This window comes from Theropithecus gelada, chromosome 1 (assembly GCF_003255815.1).
Source record: "Theropithecus gelada isolate Dixy chromosome 1, Tgel_1.0, whole genome shotgun sequence".
Lineage (NCBI taxonomy): Eukaryota > Metazoa > Chordata > Mammalia > Primates > Cercopithecidae > Theropithecus > Theropithecus gelada.
Genome location: NC_037668.1, coordinates 159,136,306 through 159,142,338, shown reverse-complemented (window position 1 = coordinate 159,142,338; position 6,033 = coordinate 159,136,306).

Genomic DNA, 6,033 nt, shown 5'->3' with positions numbered 1-6,033 from the left:
GCGGGGATCTGTGAGAAGTGCTGGGAAATGGGAGTGGGAATCGGTCATGTCCTGATTTCTGCCTTTCCCCTAAATGGGCCCTAATTTCAAGGAAGAACCCAAGGGGTGCCTTCCCATTCCTTGCATTCTCTTGCCCCCCATCATTTGGAAAGCTATGCGAAGGGCCTGGAACTTAGGGAGAAAGGTATTCTTTTTTTTTTCTTCAAACCCACCATCTAAGTGGCTACTGCTTTTTTCCCATCTCCACCACTGTTCAAAACCTAGGCTATGTCCTAAATAGTGGGTTTGAATAGTAGTATGGGTTATTTTAAGCATTCCTTCGTTTTGTCTAGAATCTAGAGTGGTGCCTGGGCAAGGCATTCTGACTTTTGCAAACTGCTTGCAAATTTACCTCCAGCCCTCCCATAAACCAGAGCTGGACTACCCACCTACCTGGGTGGGTGAAGGAAGGGGAAGGGGAAACGCAGTAAGGTAGCCCCAGTAGGAGAGAGAGATGAGTGGGAAGCCCCACTGTGCTTTAAGGCATGAAGACACATTATGCTTGACTGGAAATGACCCCAGAGATCCTTCCTGCCCATCTTCATGGGAGCCCCCACATCCTGAGGCCACTCTACTGACCTGGCAGGGCCAGAAGTGGGGAAGGGTGAGTCCTGGAGGCTGCTGTCCTTTGTGCTCCTTCTCTGTGGAAAGACCAGCATTCTAAAGGCCCGGGGGAAGGTGGCTGGAGGTTGTTTCCTTGCATCAGGCCCAACTGGCTTTGTGTTTGCTATTTGGGCCTCAAGCCCATGGAGTCACTTAAGCCCAGGGGTTCAAGTCCTGGGGCCTCAGAGACCAGCTGCTGCCTCGATGTTTCTGGGTACTAGACCACCTCTCGCCCACTCTCCTGGCCTGAATTTCTGGCCAACACTTCCAGCCCATGAGTGACCCTTCAGGGAAGTCCCACAATGGGTTTTCCCTGGCAGCAGCTGCTCTGGACCCCATGTGCTTGGTGGAGCTCAGTGAAGAGCCAGGGGATCCCTGAACGCCAAATGCAGATTTTTGGGAGATGATATGATCCAGGCTCTATGATCTCATGAGCAAAGCCCATGAGATGTGGTGGACACTCACTCAAAGGCTTCAGTTCAGTTTGTTTGTCTTTTTTTTTTGGGCAAGGTTTTGCTCTGTTGCCCAGATTGCAGTGGAATGGTACAATCTTGGCTCACTACAGCCTTGACTCACTGTAGTGATCAAGCGATCACCACTACTACTCACTGTAGGACCAAGCAATCCTCCCGCCTCAGCCTCCCAAGTAGCTGGGACTACAGGCGTGCACTGCCACACCCAGCTAATTTTGTATTTTTTGTAGAGATGAGGTCTCACTATGTTGCACAAGCTGATCTTGAACTCTTGAGCTCAAGCAACCCTCCTTCCTTGGCCTCCCAAAGTGTTAGGATTACAGGCATGAGCCACCACACCCAGCAGCTTCAGTTCGTTTCTATGCCAGGCAGAGCTGCTGACATCAGTGCCTCCCCGGATCTGAGGTTCTGCAGAGCTGCTGATTCCATCTCAGTAGAAAACGAGGAACTGGACCAAGACCCAGAACAACCCAAAAGATCCTCAGGTGTCTGAAGACCTCTTTAATGTACCTCTCCATTCTCTGCAGTGATTCCTAACATAACACTTAAAATGAAAAGAGCCCATTCAGTTCACCAGACGAGAACTAAGCCCTCACAATGCACCAGGCCCATGGGATGCTGGAACTACAGAGGTGACTAAGCCACCTTTCTGGCTCATAGGGAGCTCACCTCTGTGGGGGAAGACAGGCATGCCACAGATAGCTTCCCATCACAGAGGAGGTGCTGCACTAGGAATGCAAATCTCCAGTGTGGTCCTGAGTCAGCATCTTCACAAGGGAGGGTGCTTAGGTCAGGCTGGGAACCCTCCTAAGTGTCAGGGAATGACTTTGAGAGCAGGTGACTCCAAAGAGGAGTCTTAGCAGGTGAACAGGTGATACCTAGCAAAGAAGGCGTGGGAGGCACTCCTGGCCGTGGGAGCTGCAGCAGCACAGGCATGGGAAGAGCTACAAGTATTTCTGTATGACTGGAGAGTAGGTTGAATTTGGAAGCTGGTATTGTGGAAAGGGAGGAGCCAGTCCAAAAGGTCCTTGCAGGCCACACTGAGGAACTTGGGCTTTACCCCAGAGACCACAGACAGGTTTTAGGTCCAGTCCAACTGGTATTTTAAAGATACTACTCTCTGGTGCCCGTGCGGTGAGTGGAAAGTTATGGGTAGGAATAGATTAGCTATGTGCATAAAGTGCCTAAAACACAATGTTATTAATATTATTATTTTTTGAGACGGAGTTTCGCTGTTGTTGCCAGGCTGGAGTGCAATGGCACGATCTCAGCTCACCGCAACCTCCGCCTCCCAGGTTCAAGCTATTCTCCTGCCTCAGCCTCCTGAGTGGCTGGGATTACAGGAGTGTGCCACCATGCCCAGCTAATTTTGTATTTTTGGTAGAGACGGGGTTTCTCTATGTTGGTCAGGCTGGTCTCAAACTCCCGATCTCAGGTGATCCACCCATCTCGGCCTCCCAAAGGGCTAGGATTACAGGCGTGAGCCACTGCACCGGCCCAAAACACAATATTATTAACACAATAGTTTTCTGCATACTCTGCTCACCTTCCTCATCCCCTCCCCACCTCATTCAGCTATGAGCCCCTGCACAGGGTAGGTAGAGGAAACAGAAGGTCTTGTCTCAGATGGGCTGAGTCGGGGGCTCAGATCGGTCACAGATATCTGGGAAGATTCCATGTGGCATTCAGATTCATGGCTAGCAGACTCTTAAAACAGGCTGACCCAAGCTAAAAGGGGGCCTAACTGGAAGGATGAGGGGGCCTGTCCCAGGTACCCAGGCTGGAAGTACAGTCAGCTCTGGAGGGCATGGTACTGCAGGGCCACATCTCTATTTCTCTCCCAGAATCCACACAGTTTCCTCTCTTGAGACTGCTGTCCTGGTTTCAAAACACATATTTTGGGACCCCACTCAGCTCCTGAATCCAATCGGTAAGGGTGTGGCCCAGGAATCTGTATTATTGATGAGCTTCCCTGGTAATTCTCACACCAGCTCAGGTTTGAGAACGCTGAGGCAGAGTTTACAAAGATCCCGCAGAGGGCATGTGAATGGTCCAACAGAGGCCAATTGGCAGTGCATGGTACACTGGACCAGGCACCCCATCCCATACCCGCCCTGAGAGCTGAGGCCAGGGCAGCCAGTCTAAGGACAGGATGGATCTCAACCATGGCTAGGCCACCCTCCTACTGGAACCACAGTTTGCTTTCACGGAGCCGCTTTGCTTCACTATCCTCAAAGGATTGCTGCAACTGGTCATTTTGGGTTCATTTCCAAACTGCTTCGCTGATTTTTTAAAATTTATGTTTATATATTTATTTAGGACAGAGTCTTGCTCTGTCACCCAGCTGGAGTGCAGTGGCGCAATCTTGGCTCACTGCAAACTCCAACTTCCTAGTTTAAGTAATTCTCCTGCCTCAGCCTCCCAAGTAGCTGGTATTACAGGCACGTGCCACCACACCCAGCTAATTTTTGTATTTTTAGTAGAGACAGGGTTTCATCGCGTTGGCCAGGATGGTTTCAATCTCCCGATCTCGTGATCAGCGCGCCTCAGCCTCCGAAAGTGCTGGGATTACAGGTGTGAGCCACCGCGCTCAGCCTGTTTTATTTATTTATTATTTATTTATTTATTTATTTATTTATTTGAGACAGAATGTCACTCTATCCCCCAGGCTGGAGTGCAGTGGTGCAATCTCGGCTCACTGCAACCACCTCCCAGGTTCCAGCCATTCTCCTGACTCAACCTCCCTAGTAGCTGGGTCTACAGGTGCCCGCTACCATGCCTGGCTAATTTTTGTATTTTTAGTAGAGATAGGGTTTTCGCCATGTTTGGCCAGGCTGCTCTCAGACTTCTGACCTCAGGTGATCTGCCCGCCTTGGCCTCCCAAAGTGCTGGGGTGACAGGTGTGAGTCACCAGGCCCAACCATGCTTCGATGATTTTTTAAAGGGTGGAGTTCTGGCTTCTTTTCCCCCATCTCACAAAGGATCCTTAATCAGGCAACCCCGATGGGAAGTGTTAAGGAATGAGCCAGGCTGACCTGAAATAGCTTCAGTTTCTGTTCCTTGGGAGCTCAGAATGACTGCCGCTGGAGCAGTGTGGTGCCCTTCTCTTCATTCTTCACCAGAGACAGAGGAGGAGGGGTGAGATAAGAGGTGGGAGTGAGAAAGGAGAGAGGGAGGGGGAGATTAAGACGGATGGAGAGGGAGAGGGAGAGAGGATGAGCAGGGCACGGGGAGAGGGAGCAGAAAGGAGAGGCAAGACAGGGAGACACAGAGCACAGAGGAGGAGACAGGTGGGGGCCGGGGTGGGGCAGGGAGAGCCTGTGAGGTCACCCAGGCCACCCTGCTCTCGCTGGTCTGTTGTAACCCAGTCCACGACTTCCTACCACCACAGTGGGCCAAGTTGGCTTAGTGCTGGAATGCAAGTGGCTATGGCTTGGAGCTTTCCCTCTGGCTGAGGAAAAAAAATTGCTGACAAATCTGCCTGGAATATCTGAGTTTTTCCAATGCAGAAAGAAAACACACACACACACACACACACACACACACGTACACACACACACCAGTCTTATCATAAGCCTGGCAGAGCAGTTCAGGATGGAAAATTTTCATAATTGAGATGGATGGAGGAGGTGCCACTAAAACTGGTGGAAAACAAGCCCCACCTGCCCCCACTCTATATGATGACACCTTTCCAGGAGCCCTCGTATCCCTCCCTGCTTTCGTCCCCACCTTGATCTGCCCTTCTTGTCCCCAAGTACTGTCAAGGACCTAGGAGATCCCCTTGGGAGCACTGGAGTTTGGTGACACACAGAAAGCCCATTCCACCAAGAGTGGAGATGGTGCCCCACCAGCCCTCAGCCCTGGCCAGCTACAAACATCTGGAGGCAGGAAATTCACCCAGTGACCAGCATCTTGGAGGAGGTACATGAGTCTTAAATGGAGCTCCCAATACTACTCCAACTTCTACCCTGCCCCAGCAGGTCCTCGGGGACCTTCCATGCTCCCCAAACCAAACGATTCCTCCATCTCTCCATCTCTGGGTGCAGGGGGCATGGCTTGAAGAGAAAAAAATCCTGGAAATTTAAGAAATCCTGGAAATCCTGGAAATTTAAGAATCCTGGAAATTTAAGAAAAATCCTGGAAATTTAAGAAAAAAAATCCTGGGATAGGTACAGGTTAATGAGCATCTCCAGTTAGCCCTGCACGGTGGGATCAGAAAGACCACAAGACCCAAGTAAGGGAGGCAAGCATGTGCAAACTGAGCTGCGACTCATGTTAGGATATTCTGAACGTCAGAGGTACAATGGGCTTCTTGTGAGATCCCAGGGAAGGAGCCATGAGTGAGGTCTGGGTGACTCTGAGAAGGCTCTGGAGGACCTGGCGTTTGGACTAGACCCTTGGAGTGGAGCGGGGTTTCCACAGGGAGAGGAAACTGGGAAAAGATTTTGCTGATCCTTCAAACTGCACCTACAAAGCGTGATCAGAGATTCTGAGCCCTGCCCTTTCTACCACGCCAGCTGGGCAGGACAAAGACAAATTCATGGACCTGAGTGGATATGAGTCCAGACTGTGATACCTGTTTGGGCCAGTCACATGACTTCTCTGAGCCTTGATTTTCTCATCTGTAAAATAGGAATTACAGCTATTTCACGGAGTTGCCATGAAGATGAAGTCATTCAAGCCAAAAGTGCCTGCCACATAATAGACGCTCAATGTATGTTTCTTGAGCAAATACATGTAACATATGGCACTTTACAAGGGATTTCTTTCACAAACACAATTTTGATCCTCCAAAACATTTTGTCATGGTCCCTGCTCTCAGTGTCGTAATGTAAAATATGACTGACCCCCATCACACGTTGCAGGCAGCACTCACTTCCTGGGAAAGCTGGGCTCTGTATGCAACACGCTGCCCAAG